The sequence below is a fragment of the Lithobates pipiens genome, unplaced genomic scaffold (assembly GCF_037356315.1).
Source record: "Lithobates pipiens isolate NorthernLeopardFrog02 unplaced genomic scaffold, aLitPip1_a1.2 Scaffold_16, whole genome shotgun sequence".
In the NCBI taxonomy this organism is placed as follows: Eukaryota; Metazoa; Chordata; class Amphibia; order Anura; family Ranidae; genus Lithobates; species Lithobates pipiens.
The window spans coordinates 645,962,300-645,981,407 of NW_027507748.1; the positions used below are offsets into that span (position 1 = coordinate 645,962,300).

Below are 19,108 nucleotides of genomic sequence, written 5' to 3' on the forward strand. Positions count from 1 at the left end.
CATACAGCTCACAAAGAGCACCGTTCCCCCAAATGCCAGGGCCCATAATCGCAAGGCAAGAGGCTCAGCCTCTGTCCCGGCTAGGTCTGTCACAATATGTGTATAGCAAATCGTGTTACTGCAATACTTTTCTGTGAGAAATACTTGATTTCCTGGCAAAAATTTCTGGGGTGCCAACAATTTCGGCCATGACTGTCTATATCTATCTATTTATCTATATATATATATATATATATATATATATATATATATATATATATATATATATATATATATATATATATATATATAAATATGTGTGTATATATATATATACACACATATGTATACACATATGTATTTATGTATATATATATATATATATATATACTTATGTATGGATATTTACTCACTGTACACTATATTACCAAAAGTATTGTGACACTTGCCTTTACACGCACATGAACTTTAATGTCGTCTTAGTCCATAGGGTTCAATATTGAGTTGGCCAACCCTTTACAGCTCTAAACAGCTTCAACTCTTCTGGGAAGGCTGTCCACAAGGTTTAGGAGTGTGTCTATGGGAATGTTTGACCATTTTTCCAGAAGTGCATTTGTTGTAAGGTCAGGCACTGATGTTGGATGGGAACGCTTGGCTCGCAGTCTCCACTCTGACTCATCCCAAAGGTGTTCTATCGAGTTGAGGTCAGGACTGTTGGCCAGTCAAGTTCCTCCATCTCAAACTCGCTCATCCATGTCTTTATTTACCTTGGTTTGTGCAGTGGTCCAAATAATTTGGTGGAGGGGGGATTATGGTGTGGGGTTGTTTTGAGTTGTTGGGCTTGGCTCCTTAGTTCCAGTGAAGGGAATTCTTAAGGCGTCAGCATACCAAGATATTTTGGACAATTTCATACTCCCAACTTTATCAGAACAGTTTTGGACGGCTCCTTCCTGTTCCAATATCACTGCCATACACACAAACCTTTGTTTTATTATTAAATGTCAGATAGAGGCTGCACCCATGACATAGATTTTTCTAAAGAGACAACATAGCAGCTGTTTACTTTTTAGACTCTAAGTGAATTTTTGTGGTGGTGTTCTGAATAGGAGAGAGGGTGAAGAGTCACTGCACTGTATGTGCAATTTTTTTTTGTGCTATTGAGGTTTGTAAGCAAAGACTTTTTGCAGGACATAAGAATAACCTGAAATTGAGAGTACAAAATATTAATATTTCATATTTTCATTACCAATAAAAAGAAAACCGTTTCAAGATTTTTTTTTTTTACATTAGTGCATGTCTTTATTTTATTAAGGTTGGTAAACTACTATACAGTCCCTTTAGGACAGGGGTGTCCATCCTGCTTCATGTTAACACGTTTCATCCAGAGCCCTCCTCATTCTATTGGTAATAGGGCGCAGTGGTGTTAGGGCGGCACAGTGGTGTAGTGGTTAGCACTCTCACCTAGCAGTAAAAAGGGTCGCTGGTTCGAATCCCAACCACTCCAAAGACACGCGGGTAGCTTAATTGGCTTCTGTCCAAAATTGGCCCTAGTATATGAATGGGGACCTTGGATCGTTGGCTCCTTGAGGGTAGGGACCAAAGTGAGTGTTCAATGTACAGGGATAGGGACACTCACTCAGGTTGAACTTTATTCAACCTTGCTATGTAACTGTAATATAGTGTACGTTAGCTAAATATTGTATACAGATGATCAAAATTATCTAAAAAATCATTTTTTTCTTTTTTTTTAGAATTTTAAGAAAAATGTGTTCCTTTTTAAACTACTGTGCTATGAATGGTATAATTGACCTCAGTTGGTCCAATGTAACCATTCCCAAATTCAAGCTTTCCAACCAATGCTTAACCACTTGCTTACTGGGCACTTAAACCCCCCTCCTGCCCAGACCAATTTTCAGCTTTCAGCGCTGATGCACTTTGAATGACAATTGCGCGGCCATACAACACTGTACCCAAATGAAATTTTTATCATTTTTTTCCCACAAATAGAGCTCTTTGGTGGTATTTAATTACAGCTGGGAGTTTTATTTTTTGCTAAACAAACCAAAAAAGATGCAAAATAAAATAAAAATAAAAAATCATGTTTAATAGTTTGTTATAAAATTTTGCAAACAGGTCATTTTTCTCCTTCAATGAAGTGCGCTGATGAGGCGGCACTGGTGGGCAGTGATAGGCTGCACTGATGGGCACTGATAGGCTGCACTGGTGGGCACTGATAGGCATAGTTAAGGCAGCACTAATAGGCACAGATAAGGTGGCACCGATAGGCACAGATAAGGCAGTACTGATGGGCACAGATAAGGCGGCACTGATGGGCACAGATAAGATGGCACGGATGGGTGGCACGGATGGGTGGCACTAAGGGGCACTGATCGGTACCACTGATAGATGGGACTGATGGGCACTGATAGGTGGCTCTGATAGGTGGCACTGCTGGGCACTGATTGGCGGCACTGATGGGCACTGGTAGATGACACTGATGGGCACGGATATGTGGCACTGGGGTGCAGCACCGTTGTTGAGGCAGATTATGGGCACTGATGGGTGGCACTGTGGGCACTGATGGGTGGCAATGTGGGCACTGATGGGTGGCACTTTTTTATTACTGAGGTGGCACTGGCAGGGGGCAGGTGGGCACTGGTAAGCTGGCCGTGATCGGGGCTGATGTCCCGATCACGGCCGCCGGTGATCGGCTCTTTTTTTTTTCTCCTCGTGCTGTCAGCGCGAGGAGGAAAAATAGCCGATTACCGGCTCCGTTGTGTCACATGATCAGCTGTCATTGGCTGACAGCTGATCACGTGGTAAGGGGTCGGGATCGACCCCCTTGCTTCAATCCGCGATCAGGCGAGTCTCATAGACTTGCTGATCACAGAGCGAGCCGAGCGCGCCACGCCACGACGTCAAAAGAAGTAGTCCCGGCAAAGTAGGTCCGCGCTGTAGCCGTCATTCGGCTATAGCGCGGATCTCTAGAGGTTAACTGTCCACAGAAAATAGCACCATATGATTTATTTAAACCACGTTCCATTTTAAAGCTTTGCAAGTAAAAACAAAGTGGAGTAAAATGTGATCAGGAATTATCTTCTGTTCTCAGTCCTTTAAAGCCAGCAAAGCATAGCTTCCCAAATGACAGCAGTGGGGATTTTCCTGTGACAGAACAGATGTGTGTGGGAATCCATGAAATGTAAGAAAGCGGCATTGTTACAGAGGATGCACCAATGTGGATTGGTGCAGCTTATGCTAAACTATGACAGAAAATCTATGAAAGTTGATGGCTGCAGGCTCATTGTGACCTGGTTTAAAATACTGCTAATCCAAAGCCTGGATATATTTATATTGTATATATTGCATTGGGCTGTTAAATCTTCATTTTCAGTGTTCCGCAGAGCTGAATTATTAAGTGAGTATTTCTAGTTTACCTATAGATCTTCCCAACTTCCTGTAGAATCTCTTAAAGCAGAATTCCAGGAAGCACATAATATTATTAGCTATTTGGTTTGTAAAGAATTTTTTTTTTTTTTTTTTTAAATAGCAAATATTTTATTCATACGGTGAAGGAAAAAAAAAGTATTTGACACCCTGCCGATTTTGTACGTTTGCCCACTGACAAAGAAATGATCAGTCTATAAATTTATTGATGGGTTTATTTTAACAGTGAGAGACAGAACAACACAAATATACCAAACATTTCAAAAAAGTTATAAATTTATTTGCATTTTAATGAGTGAAATAAGTATTTTGACCCCTTTGAAAAACATGACTTGGTACTTAGTGGCAAAACCCTAAGGCCGCGTACACACGCGGGGACTGTTCGCCCAACTTTGTCCGTCAAACAGTTTCAGCAAACAGTCCGCTCAAAATTAGCATGGACGGACATGGCCACACACGACGAACGAACAGTTTGCTGAAACCGTGCGCGATGACGTGAACGGCACGTACGACGGGACGAAAAATACGACGTCCTATACACTGCATTATAACTTTCGGCGTGTAAATCCTTTCTGAGCATGCGCGGAACTTAGTTTGACGAACAAGCCTACACACGAGGGGACTGTTCGCTGAAACAAAGTTTCAGCGGACAGTTTTTCGGAATTTCCGAAAAACCTTGTTCAGCGGACTGTTCGCTGAAACTGTCCGCTGAAAGCCCACACACGAGCGGACTGTCCGCCGAAACACTGTTCAGCGGACAAAGTTGGGCGAACAGTCCCCGCGTGTGTACGCGGCCTAAGACGTTTTTGTTGTAGTTGGCCACCAGGTTTGCACACATATCAGGAGGGATTTTGTCTCGCTCCTCTTTGCAGATCCTCCTCAAGTTCTTAAGGTTTCAAGGCTGATGTTTGGTAACGCAAATCTTCAGCTCCCTCCTCATATTTTCTATGTGATTTAAGATCTGGAGACTGGCTAGGGCACTCCAGGACCTTAATGTGCTTCTTCTTGAGCCACTTCTTTGTTGCCTTGGCTGTGTGTTTTGGGTCATTGTCATGCTGGAATACCCATCCATGACCCATTTTTAATGCCCTGGCTGAGGGAAGGTGGTTCTCGCCCAAGATTTGGGGGTATATGGCCTCATCCATCATCCCTTTTGATGCAGTGAAGTTGTCCTGTCTCCTTAGCAGAAAACACCCCTAAAGCATAATGTTTCCACCTCCATGTTTGACGGTGGGGGTGGTGTTCTTGGGGTCATAGGCAGCATTCCTCCTCCTCCAAATACGGCGGGTTGAGTTGATGCCAAAGAGCTCAATTGTGGTCTCATCTGACCACAAGACTTTCATCCAGTTCTCCTCTGAATCATTCAGATGTTCATTAGTAAACTTCAGACAAGCCTGTACATGTGCTTTCTTGGACAGGGGGACCTTGCGGGCGCTGGAGGATTTCAGTCCTTAAAAAGGGATTCCACCTACAAAAAAAATATTAAAAGCCAGCAGCTATAAATACTACAGCTGCTGACTTTTAATAAATGGACACTCACCTGTCCCGGGTTCCAGCGATGCCGAGGCCGATCGATCACTCGGCTCTCGGCTGCTGCCGCCACCATTCTAGGCAAGGGAATCAGGAAGTGAAGCGAATCGGCTTCACTTCCCGGTTCCCTACTGCGCATGCGTGAGTCACGCAGCGCAATAGGAATTGTCCGCGCTGTCTCTGGGACCCATGTGTGTCCCAGCAGACAGCGCAGGGACAGGAAGAGGCATAGACTCCCACGGGAGTCTATGCACGGAAGTGGGTGTAAATACCTGTCTTTGACAGGTATCTCCACCCCCCTCCCCCCTGAAAGGTGCCAATTGTGACACCGGAGGAGGGGAGGGTTCTGATCAGCGGAAGTTCCACTTTAGGGTGGAACCCCGCTTTAACAGCGTAGTGTGTTACCAATTGTTTTCTTGGTGACTGGTCCTGGCTGCCTTGAGATCATTGACAAGATTCTCCCGTGTAGTTCTCTGCTGATTCCTCACCGTTCTCATGATCATTGAAACTCCATAAAGTGAGATCTTGACCAAGGGAGTTTGACCATTATTTTTTGTTTCTTCCATTTGCGAATAATCGCACCAACTGTTGTCACCCTCTCACCAAGCTGCTTGGTGATGGTCTTGCAGTCTATTCCAGCCCTGTGTAGGTCTACAATCTTGTCCCTGACATGCTTGGACAGCTTTTTGGTCTTGGCCATGGTGGAGAGATTGGAATCTGATTGCTTCTGTGGACAGGTGTCTATTATACAGGTAGCAAGCTGAGATTAGGAGCACTCCCTCTAAGAGAGTGCCTCTAATCTCAGCTTGTTACCTGTATAAAAGACACCTGGGAGCCAAAAATCTTGCTGATTGATAGGGGATAAAATACTTATTCTACTTATTAAAATGCAAATCAATTTATAACTTTTTTGAAATGTGTTTTTCTGGAAATTTTTTGTTATTCTGTTTCTCAATGTTAAAACCTACCATTAAAATTCTAGACTGATCATTTCTTTGTCAGTGGGCAAGCGTACAAAATCAGCAGGGGATCAAATACTTTTTCCCTCACTGTACCTGCTCTGTGTAATGGTTTTGCACAGGGGAGCCCCAATCCTCCACTTGTCAGGTCACCCGCCAGTGCTCTGGGCCCCTTCCCCCCTACCAAGTCCCTCCATAACAAGCCGCTTGCTATTGGGGCACTCGTGCGTGCTTGTTCCTGAGCCCCACTCTCTGTCCATAAGATTTGGAGAGCATGGCTCAGCCACCCCCCCCCCCCCCCCCTCACTGGCTGCGATTGACAGTAGCAGGGGTTTGATCCGGCTTGGGTAATTATAAGGGAGGGCTGAGGGGGTAGCTGCATACTGAAGGTTTTTTACCTTCATGCATGCCTTTAGAGCCACTTTAACTGTCCCAGAAAACAACTTCATTTATTTTTCAAAATCAATTTTTCAGAGCTTCCAAACTTGTCCCTCGTGCCCCTTTATTAGGGCTGCTTCTGCTTTGTGCAATCAGGCATCACTATATTCTTCTGGTGGAGAAATGGATCCTGTTTGGGTTTCCTCTAATGCGTAGTGACACAGGGAGTGATGCTGTTACTGTGGGTGGGTACAACAGCACCCGGTCAACACCTGCCCCCAGCCATTGATCAGCTTTAACCACTTTCAGACCGGACCATTTTGCTGGTAAATGACCAGAGGTCTTTTTACAATTTGGCACTGCGCTGCTTTAACTGGTAATTGCGCGGTCATGCAATGTTGTACCCAAACAAAATTTGCGTCCTTTTCTTCCCACAAATAGAGCTTTCTTTTGATGGTATTTGATTGCCTCTGCGATTTTTATTTTTTGCGATATAAACGTAAAAAGACCGCAAATTTTGAAAAAAAATGATATTTTCTACTTTTTGTTATTAGAAAAATCCAATAAACTCAATTTTAGTCATACATTTAGGCCAAAATGTATTCAGCCACATGTCTTTGGTAAAAAAAAAGTCAATAATTGTATATTTATTGGTTTGCGCAAAAGTTGTCACATCTACAAACTAAGGTACGTTTTCTGGAATTTACGCAGCTTTTAGTTTACGACTGCCTATCTCATTTCTTGAGGTGCTAAAATGACAGGGCAGTACAAAACCCCCCCAAATGACCCCATTTTGGAAAGTAGACCCCCTAAGGAAATTGATAAGAGGCATGTTGAGCCCATTGAATATTTTATTTTTTTGCCTCAAGCGATTGAATAATGACAAAAAAAAAATTTTTTTTTTTTTTTTACACAAAGTTGTCACTAAATGATATATTGCTCACACATGCTATGGGCGTATGTGAAATGACACCCCAAAATAAATTCTGCTGCTTCTCCTGAGTACGGGGATACCACATATGTGGGACTTTTTGGGAGCCTAGCCGCGTACAGGGCCCCGAAAACCAAGCACCGCCTTCAGGCTTTCTAAGGGCGTAAATTTTTGATTTCACGCCTCACTACCTATTACAGTTTTGAAGGCCATAAAATGCCAAGATGGCACAAAACCCCCACAAATGACCCCATTTTAGAAAGTAGACACCCCAAGCTATTTGCTGAGAGGCATGTTGAGTCCATGGAATATTTTATATTTTGCCACAAGTTGCGGGAAAATTACAAACTTTTTTTTTTTTTTTTTTTTTTCACAAAGTTGTCACTAAATGATATATTGCTCATGCATGCCATGGGCATATGTGAAATGACACCCCAAAATAAATTCTGCTGCTTCTCCTGAGTACGGGGATACCACATATGTGGGACTTTTTGGGAGCCTAGCCGCGTACGGGGCCCCGAAAACCAAGCACCGCCTTCAGGCTTTCTAAGGGCGTAATTTTTTGAGTTCACTTCTCACTACCTATTACAGTTTTGAAGGCCATAAAATGCCAAGATGGCACAAAACCCCCACAAATGACCCCATTTTAGAAAGTAGACACCCCAAGCTATTTGCTGAGAGGCATGTTGAGTCCATGGAATATTTTATATTTTGCCACAAGTTGCGGGAAAATTACAAACTTTTTTTTTTTTTTTTTTTTTTTTCACAAAGTTGTCACTAAATGATATATTGCTCATGCATGCCATGGGCATATGTGAAATGACACCCCAAAATAAATTCTGCTGCTTCTCCTGAGTACGGGGATACCACATATGTGGGACTTTTTGGGAGCCTAGCCGCGTACGGGGCCCCGAAAACCAAGCACCGCCTTCAGGCTTTCTAAGGGCGTAATTTTTTGAGTTCACTTCTCACTACCTATTACAGTTTTGAAGGCCATAAAATGCCAAGATGGCACAAAACCCCCACAAATGACCCCATTTTAGAAAGTAGACACCCCAAGCTATTTGCTGAGAGGCATGTTGAGTCCATGGAATATTTTATATTTTGCCACAAGTTGCGGGAAAATTACAAACTTTTTTTTTTTTTCACAAAGTTGTCACTAAATGATATATTGCTCACGCATGCCATGGGCATATGTGAAATGACACCCCAAAATAAATTCTGCTGCTTCTCCTGAGTACGGGGATACCACATATGTGGGACTTTTTGGGAGCCTAGCCGCGTACGGGGCCCCAAAAACCAAGCACCGCCTTCAGGCTTTCTAAGGGCGTTACAGTTTTGAAGGCCATAAAATGCCAAGATGGCACAAACCCCCCCCCCCAAATGACCCCATTTTAGAAAGTAGACACCCCTAAATTTAGGGGTACACTAGTGAGACTAGGTAATAAATGGCGGGTGCCCTGAAACTATAAAAAAATAACTAACCAACCAGCGTCACCTGTAACAGTTATATGGTGATCACTGGTGAAAGGGTTAACTAGGGGGCAATCAGGGGGCTTTATGCGGTAGTATATGGGGGTCCCTGGCGCTATAAAAAGCTGCGGCGAACCTAAATACCTACCTGCCTAACTAGCGTCACCTGTGACACTAATACAGCGATCAGAAAAACGATCGCTTATTAGGCTGGGTTCACACTGGAGCGATGCGGGAACGCCACGAATGCGCGGCGGGTTCCCGCATCGCATGCCTCCCGGCGGCAGTTCACACTGCCCTATGCGAACTGCTGGGAGTGTCAGTGAAATGTTAATGACACCCCCAGATCAGTTCGCATATCGCAGTGCGATCTGCAAACTTGGATCGCATGGTGTGAACACCCATGCGATCCGATTCTGCTGCGGACCAAAAAAAGGGTCCCGTGCGAGTTTGCGGCGGGTGCGGCGGGTGCGACACGAATTCAGCCATACTATCTGTATAGCTGAACTCGAATCGCACAGAGATCGGATGTGATTTGCACTGCAGTGCGGTGCGAATCACATCCGTTCTCATAAACCGCTGCAATGTGAACCCAGCCTTAGTGACACTGGCGACGGGGGGTGATCACGGGGTTAAACCTTTATTGGGGGGGTTAGGGGGGTACCTTAGAACTAAAGGGGGCTAACCCTAACTGCCCTAACAGTTATTAGTCACAAATGACACCTGCCGGGTGATCAGGGGGTTAAACCTTTATTAGGTAATAAATGGCGGGTGCCCTGAAACTATAAAAAAATAACTAACCAACCAGCGTCACCTGTAACAGTTATATGGTGATCACTGGTGAAAGGGTTAACTAGGGGGCAATCAGGGGGCTTTATGCGGTAGTATATGGGGGTCCCTAGCGCTATAAAAAGCTGCGGCGAACCTAAATACCTACCTGCCTAACTAGCGTCACCTGTGACACTAATACGGCGATCAGAAAAATGATCGCTTATTAGGCTGGGTTCACACTGGAGCGATGCGGAAACGCCGCGAATCCGCGGCGGGTTCCCGCATCGCATGCCTCCCGGCGGCAGTTCACACTGCCCTATGCGAACTGCTGGGAGTGTCAGTGAAATGTTACTGACACCCCCAGATCAGTTCGCATATCGCAGTGCGATCTGCAAACTCGGATCGCATGGTGTGAACACCCATGCGATCCGATTCTGCTGCGGGCCAAAAAAAGGGTCCCGTGCGAATTTGCGGCGGGTGCGGCGGGTGTGGCGGGTGCGGCGGGTGCGGCGAATGGCTGAACTCGAATCGCACAGAGATCGGATGTGATTTGCACTGCAGTGCGGTGCGAATCACATTCGTTCTCATAAACCGCTGCAATGTGAACCCAGCCTTAGTGACACTGGCGACGGGGGGTGATCACGGGGTTAAACCTTTATTGGGGGGGTTAGGGGGGTACATTAGAACTAAAGGGGGCTAACCCTAACTGCCCTAACAGTTATTACAGTCACAAATGACACCAATGCAAAAAAAAAAAAAAAAAAAAAAAAATGACATTGGTGTCACTGTGACTGGGGGGCAGGGGTAATTGGGGGGGTGATCGGGGGGTAAAGGGGGGGTGTGAGTGTGCCTGGCATGTTCTACTGTGTGTGGGATGTGTTGGTGCAACTCACTGATCCGCTCTCCTCCGTGTCGGAACGAAAAATACCGACACGGAGGAGAGAATACATCACTTCCTCTCCTGTGTTTACATTACAGGAGAGGAAGTGATGTCACCGGGGATTTCCATTCGTCGGGAGCGATCGCGAGGGGGTGGCCATGAATGAATGGCCGTCCCCTCGTCCGGGATCGCTCCCGAACGAAAACCGACCGCCGCAGGCACCGGGCGGGGGCCCGATCGGGCCCCCGACCCGCGGGAGGCAAATCACGTACATGTATGTGATTATGCCTGCCTGTGCCATTCTGCCGACGTACATCGGCGTGAGGCGGTCGGCAAGTGGTTAAAAACACTTCACTGCACTTTTTTTTTTTGTGCCTGTGGAAAGAGAGCTAAAGGCCCAGAATGGGCAAGCTTCTAGAGTTTACTTTTAACATGGAAGAAATGCTTAGACCCCTTTCAGGTGCTTTAGCGGTAAAAAAAATACCTGAAAGAAGCCTCATCTGCAATCCCAATGTGAAAGCCCGAGTGCTTTCACACTGAGATCCCTTTCACACTGGGGCGTTTTTCAGGCACTTTAGCTTTAAAAAAAAAAGCCCCTGTAAAGCGCCTGAAAGAAGCCGCAACTGCAATCCCAATGTGAAAGCCCGAGTGCTTTCACACAGAGGCGCTGCGCTGGCAGGGCGTCAAAAGTCCTGCAAGCAGCTTCTTTGCAGCGCTTTTGGAGCAGTGAATACACCGCTCCTAAAGCGCCCCTTCCCATTTAAATCAATGGAAAGCGCCTGCAAAGCAATTTTGGCAGCGGCGCTTTGTGGGCGCTTTTAACCCTTTATTTGGCCACTAGCAGGGGTTAAAAGCGCCCCACTAGCTCTCGTAAAGCGCTGCTAGTTTAAGCAGCGCTTTACAAGCGTTTTTTGGGCGCTGTCAGTGTGAAAGGGCTCTTAAAGCATTTGGGCTGTCACATTGGGATTGCAGATGAGGCTTCTTTCCAGTGCTTTACAGGCGCTTTTTTTAATGCTAAAGCGTCTGAAAATCATGATTGTGTCCTTTCTTAAGTGCGCATGTGCCGATGATGTCAGCGCAAGCGTATTTGGTAAATATAGGAGATATTTGGTTTAGTAGATATTTACAGTACCTACAGGTAAGCCTTATTATAGGCTTACCTGTAGGTTAAAGTGGTAGTAAAAGGTTAACAACCACTTTATGGACTTGGTCAGTGTGTAGTGACACTCCTTTTGGTTTGAGTCAACTAAAGTGACCATCCCCCCTTAACCAGGTTTATAATTCATTATTGGATATTGTGAGCCAACAAAAATATGGAAATATAAAATATACAATTTTACTGCCACACCTGTTTCGATATTTCCAAGCAGCTAGGCTGACACAGTTATCCGTGATTTACTCCAAATATGAGAAACCAGACTGGGTCCATATAGAGAAACAGGCAGTCCCTACTTTTACCCTAGACTTCCTACTGTGGACCCCCCAGAAAAACAGACCCGCAATCCTATCCCCAACCCTATCGCATTCATTTAAACTGTGGGATTCCTTGCGCTATTCTGCCTCCTTGGTCTCAACATTTAATCCACTAATCCACATATATAACAACCCTCGCTTCCCTCCAGGGCACAATGTGTTAGCCTTCAAATGGTGGGTCGATAAGGGCCTATATAGGATAGGACACTTCTTTACAGCAACAGGACCAATCGCCTTAAAATTTTGCATCAAGAAACTAGACCTCCCTAAGACCAAGATATTTTGGTTCCATCAAATTCAACATTTCCTACACTCACTCTACAAAGGGGACTCAAACCCCCCGACCTTTACAGAATATGAACTATGGTGCGGTCAAGCCATGGACCAGAAGGGGGGGATCTCCTTGGTATACACATCACTCACCACTCCCAGTGCAAAAGCGCCCTATATGGCTGCTTGGGAAACTGACTTTTCTTTTCAATGGCCATTGGAAAAATGGCACTCGATGGGGGCCAAATCCTTCCAAGGTCTGCTCAACACCAACCTTATGGAAGCAGGGACAAAAGTACTAACCAGATGGTATTACACGCTGGCCAGAATTGCATCCATGTTCCCAATAGCTAGCCCCCTCTGCTTCAGAGGCTGCCAGCTCACAGGGACAATGCCTCACATCTGGTGGGAATGTCCAAGAATTCGCCCCTTCTGTAAGAAGGTTTTCAATCTGATTGAAAGGTTGGTTAAATCCCCTATTCCCAGGTCCCCCACGGTGGCTCTTCTTAATGAACCAATTTCTCATCTTTCTAAACCCTCCAGCAGACTGGCCCAATTTGTGCTTCTGGGAGCCAAAATCTCCATAGCCAGGAACTGGAAGGAACCGGGGGTTTCTTTTACAATAGCCAAGAGAGAGATTTCCTGGGTAATGTCTCAGGAGAGGCTGGCCAGTCTGCTGGAGGACTCCTCTGATAGATTTATAGCCACCTGGGAGCCCTGGGCCCGATTAATGGGTCTATCCAACTTTCCATATGTGTGAGCTCTTCTTATTGAATCGTGAGCGAGTAGTGATGCTCCCCCCTTCTCTTCCTTCCCTCTGTCCCCCTTTTCTTTTTCTCTCTTCTCGTCGCCACTTTTCCTCTCTCTATCTCTTCTCCGTGTTAAGGTTAGTCTGGAAAGGACTATAATTATTTGTAAACGTCTCATAGGCAATGCTTGATGGTCAGCATTAAGAGTCCTCTGAGACTTGCTATCGTACTTTCTACCCAGCAGATGAGCCGACAAACATTTAATGGGCTGATAAGCTGGCTGGACAGGTGAGCCCTGGTATTGGACAGACACTTTTCTTTTTTCATAAAATTGGGGCGCCAGCCTCTCCCGACACAGTGTGATCCCATTTGGGGTGCCGGGGGATCTAGGTGGCCCCCCATTCTTCATCACTCCCAGTAGTCAAGCTAGTCCTTACCAGACATACCTGATTGTTAAGCCGCACGGCTGCCCTACAGTGCAGGGACCGATCAAACCGGTGTATACTTAATGCCTGTACTTTATTACGTATTCTCCGTGCTTTTTATGTACAAATGAGACGATATACTGTCAATGTTTACTATATGGATGCTATTCTGTAACAAATAAAAACTTTTGAAAGTAAAAATATACAATTTTCCTATCAAGGGTAATTCCACTTTCATGAAAAACAATAAATAGCAAATGAATAAAATAAAATACAGCATATACAATTGCAACACAAGTCATATTTTAATTGAATGTTATTAAATACCTTTTTCTTTTCAATCTGCGGCAATTTTCTGTAAAATGCAATATGACAAACTGCAGGCATTCTGTACACAGATGGTGTGCAGAGCGTCCCTCTAGGTATGCCATTTCCTGCTTGTATGATTGGCTTACTAGTTTTCCCAGAAGCCTGTACTAGGATACGAGTCAGACACCCCTTCAACGTTGGCCAAGCAATAGTGTCCTCAATGCTGAGAAATACAGATAATTATCCATCATGCCATACCATCAGGGAGGATGGTGATTAGCTCCAAATGTATTCTGCAGCAGGACAATGACCCCAAACATATAGCCAATGTCATTAAGAACTATCTTTAATGTAAAGAAGAACAAGGAGTCCTGGAAGTGATGATTTGGCCCCACAGAGCCCTGATCTCAACATCATCGACTCTGTTTGGGATTACATGAAGGAACAAAATGATTTAAGGAAGCCTCCATTCATAGAAGATCTGTGGTTAGTTCTCCAAGATGTTGGGAACAACCTACCTGCCTACCGAGTTTTTCAAAAACTGCGTGCAAGTCTACCTAGAATTGATGTTGAAGACAAAGGGAGGTCACACCAAATGTTAATTTGATTTTGATTTTTCTTCAGTTCATTTACTTTCCATTTTGTTAATTGATAAGAAAAAAAAAAAACTATTAACACTTCTATTTCTGAAAGCTTTCTTAATTTACAGCATTTTTCACACCTGCCTAAAACGTTTGCACAGTACTACATGTCTTTCAGAAAATGTCAAATTAGGAACTCTGTGTAAGTCACAATTAATAAACTGTATAAATATATGCAAATTGGATGAGAATGCATATATTCAGAGAATGAAATAATTCACAATTTGGCATTTTAATGGTCTTCAAACCAACTTGCTTATTACTATTAAAATCCATAGCCAAAACATTCCGATAAAATGAACGCGTTGAACTCAATCACCTGAATTTTATTGACCAGCATTGTGAGGCCAGTTTTGTCGTTATTTCTGCAAAGTGCACTAGAATGGTGGGACCCACAGCGTGGATGACAAGCTGGCGTTGGGTTCCTGGAGGGTGTAATTACTTTCTGCAGTGCTTTGTTGGGTTTACGGCTAGTTTTTATAATGAAGTTTGAAAGAAGTTGACGTGATGTTGTGAAGAATACTGCTTTGAATGTTCAATTAAGAGAATTTCCAAAGACTCTTGACGCGATTTCTGAATTACATAATTGTTAGAAACGTTCCTTTATATTAAAATCTTTGATTTATAGCAAGTGTAATTGTTCTAGAGCTTAGTAAATAAGGTAAAGCTTCATGTGATATTAAAGTATTGCTTTTTTTGTTTAAAAATAACAAACATGTTATACAGTGGATTTGCACAGAGCAGCCCGCATCCTGTTCTTCTTGGGTCCCTCACCCTTGCTCCTGGCCCCTCCTTCCTGCCGAGTGCACTCACAGCAAGCAACTTGCTATGGGGGCACCCGAGCCGAGCCACTGCTCTGTGTGTACATTCAGACAGGGAGCCGTGGCTCGGTCCCACCCCCTCTCTCTCCTCCTTGGCTCACTGACTTTGACAGCAGCGGACATCAGTGGCGTCCACTGCTGTCTCAGTCAATGAAAAGGGAGAGTCAGACTTTGTGGCTCTCGTGCAACATCGCTGGATTGAGATGTGGCTCGGCTAAATATTAGTGGGTTGAGGGGGGAGCTGCACACAGAAGGTTTTTTTTTTTTTATCTCCTACCATTTTAACTTTACAAAGAATACTCAATCACATGCAAGAAAAGTAAAAAAAAAAAAAATGTTTGCTTTTTATTGGCTGATGGAAGTCAGCAGAGCTCCCCCTCATTTACTAACCTCAGAAGCAACTACACTTGCAGAGAGCTCAGTCCATTTGCCTTTAGTAAATCAACCCTACCTTGTACCAGTGACATTAGCCTATAGGTGCACTGCTGATTGTTTCCACTGTGTGCACCTCAAGGTGGCCATAGATGGTTTGAATCTCTGCCGGTTCAGCAGGAGCAGGCCAGATTAGATCCATGTATGGTCAGGCCGATTGCACCCAAGTCGATCCATCAATTGACATGGGTACAACCAGCATGTTGTAATTCTAGCATGCAATTATTGCCAGCGGCTATAGCTGCTAGTAATGATCACTGTGTTTTCCCATCCGGGACATCACTCGGTGCCCCCTCACTGAGTGAATACAATAGCTCCATGCGAGGGGTTCCCCCATCACTGACTGTGTTGATGGGGGGAGTCGAGTGATAGTCTTTCCTGCAACCAACATCATCTATGGCCTGCCTTACATCGCTGGCCAGGACTGATGGTAACATGACTTCTTATGTCAGATGCTGAAGCTGATTGAAATCTACTTTTTAGTGAAACAGTTAATCTAATTTGTCACTAATGGAGCTCATTTAGCCTGTGTACTGCCTGCCGACACTCCTGGGAGACAGTCACACAGACTTATTAGCAGCAAACATGTTAATAGCATTGTTCGTCTTGTGGAATATTTTACACATTTATCTTGCAAGACAATTAGTTGTCTAGGTGTTAGAGGAAACCCGCCATCAAAGAAATACACAAGCTTTCGCTGCCGATCCATTTTCGTAAAGGATGGTTTCCGAGCTGTTATGCTGCTTTGTTGACTTAAGGTCATTGTAAAGTCTCGTTTAATAAAATAAAAATAACAAACATGTTATACTCACCTGCTCTGTGCGGTGGATTTCCACAGGGAAGCCCCGTTCCTCCTCTTCTCGGGTACCTCTTCTGTGCTCTTGGCCCCTCCCTTCTGTCGAGTGCCCCACAGCAAGCAGCTTCCTATGGGGGCACCTGAGCCATGCTGAAGCTCCATGTGTCCATTCAGACACGGAGCTACGGTTTGGCCCTGCCCTCTTCCTCTCTCTTGATTGGCTAACTTACTTCGACAGTAGTGGGAGCCAATGGCGCCACTTCTGTGTCTCAGCCAATCAGGAGTCCCAGATGGTCTAGGGACTCGTGGCCATAAATGGGCTTCAGGTAAGTGTTAAGTGGGGCTGCTGCACACAGAAGGCCTTTTATCCTGATGCATATAATGCATTCAGATAGAAAATCTTCCGCCTTTACAACCACTTTAAGTACTTTTTGACTTACTGACCTGGAATGAGTATAAGGATCAGAATTTCTGTAGGGCTCTCTAATAAAACGAAGAGTTGTGGATGGGTATAAAAAGTATGAACTTGAGACATAGCTGAAGCAGCCTGCAGTACTTCCTGCTTCACCACAATACAGGGCTGTTCTGACCAGCAAAGCTCCAACCATTACTGGGTAGTGTTGGCGCTTGTCAACTCCTTGTTGGCCCCCACATTCCTATAGGACTGCCTCACTAGCCAAAAAGGATTATTTGGGAGGCAGGGAGGTGCAGGCATGGGTCGGTATTAGGAGATGTAATATTTTGCCTGTAAGAATTCAGGTGAAGCAGGAGGTACTGCAAGATGCTGTGACCACTTCACTTCATACCGTTCAGCAGCTTTGTGTTTTAACAAACTGATTCTCTTTAATGGGTTGATTATATGTCATTTCTTTGTAGAGCAATTCTTCTCCAGTGTTTGATATTGCTGATGCCTGGGACCTACACCCTTTTTATTCCTCCTGCTCTTTGTCTGCCCACATTAGTCTGCAGGGAAATTAGTATTATGGAGGTGTGGGTAATGAAAAACGACATATCTAGTATGATGGAACTGGTCTTTTAACTACTTCAGTACCAGGCACTTTCATCCCCTTTTTGCCCAGGCCAATTTTTAGCTTTGAGCACTATCACAATTTGAATGACATTTGTGCTGACATACAACACTGTACCCATATGGAAAAAAAAACATATTTCTTAGTTTGTTATAAAATTTAGAAAATACGCACTTATTGATTGCACTGATAGGCGGCTCTTATTGGCTGCAGTGATAGGCGGCTCTTATTGGCTGCAGTGATAGGCGGCTCTCATTGGCTGCACTGATAGGCGGCTCTCATTGGCTGCACTGATAGGCAGCTCTCATTGGCTGCACTGATAGGCGGGTCTCATTGGCTGCACTGATAGGCGGCTCTCATTGGCTGCACTGATAGGCGGCTCTTATTGGCTCTGATGGGGCTGCGCTGATGATCAGTGCGCTGATGTGCTGACAGTTCTGCTGGTTATTGGCTTTCCTTTCCTCCCACAGACACAGTGTGGGAGTAAAGGACTGCTAACAACCGGCAAGTCTATTTACATTGTGATCAGCTATGATTGGACACAGTTGATCAAATGGTAAAGGGCCGCTGTGATTGACCCTGTACCACTATCTGTGATCAGCTGTTTCCAAAGGACACAGCGGTCATAGAGTGATCCCAATATGCGCTGCAGGGGGGCGGGGTTTTGGGGGGGATGTCTATAGACACCCTGCCAGAACTGGACTACCATGCTGTAGCCATCTTTCAGCTATAGCACAGACAAGAAGTGTTTAAAATACACATCCCCATAGAGAGTAGCCACTGCTCCACATCCCGAAACACCAGCACTAGGGTCATCAGTTCAAATCCCAGCCGTGACACTACCTGCATGGAGTTTGCATGTTTCCCTTGTGCTTGCATGGGTTTCCTGTGGGTACTTTGATTTCCTACCACACACCAAGCTCACGGTGGCCCTTGTCTAAATAGACACTAGTATGTGTCTCCATGTGAGGTGGAGACCTTAGATTATCGGCTTCTTGAGGGTAGGGACTGATGTGAATATAAAATTTGTGTAAAGTGCTGCATAACTTGTCGGCGCTATAGAAGTACCTGTAATAAACGTTCAACTGTTATTAACAGTGGAATAGGCTTCTACATATCCTAAAATTTCGTGGGTGCAAAAAATCTGCCAGAAAAGAAACAAAAGATTAAAAAAAGATTTTGGACTCAACTCTACTATAGAGTAAAATAGAGTAGGTATGTCTAAATCAATACTGCCAATATATATGTGTAAAGTGCAGTGTAAAAATGACAGCACTATATACCGTAAGTACTTGCAATAAATAAAATAATATTCTTTTATTTAATGATCCAAATAACATAATAAATATAATATAAATAAAATAAATAATGTCTACAAAACGCAGTTTAAAAAGTGAATACTGTAGATAAATCACCCCATGGGTGTCTTTGTGCAGCAGACCAATGAGGTCATACATGTGAGCAGCAGGATTTAATCAAGCCTCGTATGTACAGTGAAAGGTATGGGTAGATCACCCCATGACCATATTTATGTAGTGGACTAGTGTAATCATGGTGGACATCCAACTCATTCACATTGGTCATACATGGAAAAGGAATAAATCCTCAGTATATGTAATACCTCATGTGCAATGCAAGAGTTTCCAGCATAGAATCCAGCTGATATTTGATACGGCATCTGAATGTCATTGTTGTATCCATAGTATATTGTGATTTGCACCAAATAAAAAGTCCCACCATTCTGTCTAGAAGCCATATAAAATTAAAATCCATTTCCCACCTGTGGTCAAGCACTTGAAACTGAAATGTAGCCCATCTG

At 44.3% G+C, this 19,108-nt stretch overlaps 1 protein-coding gene across 1 annotated transcript in view; it reads left to right on the forward strand.

The window, feature by feature from the left end:
• Positions 1-19,108, forward strand: part of CWF19L2 (CWF19 like cell cycle control factor 2) — a 339,825-nt gene that overhangs the window by 99,471 nt on the left and 221,246 nt on the right. The gene's annotated exons all lie outside the window — the stretch shown is intronic.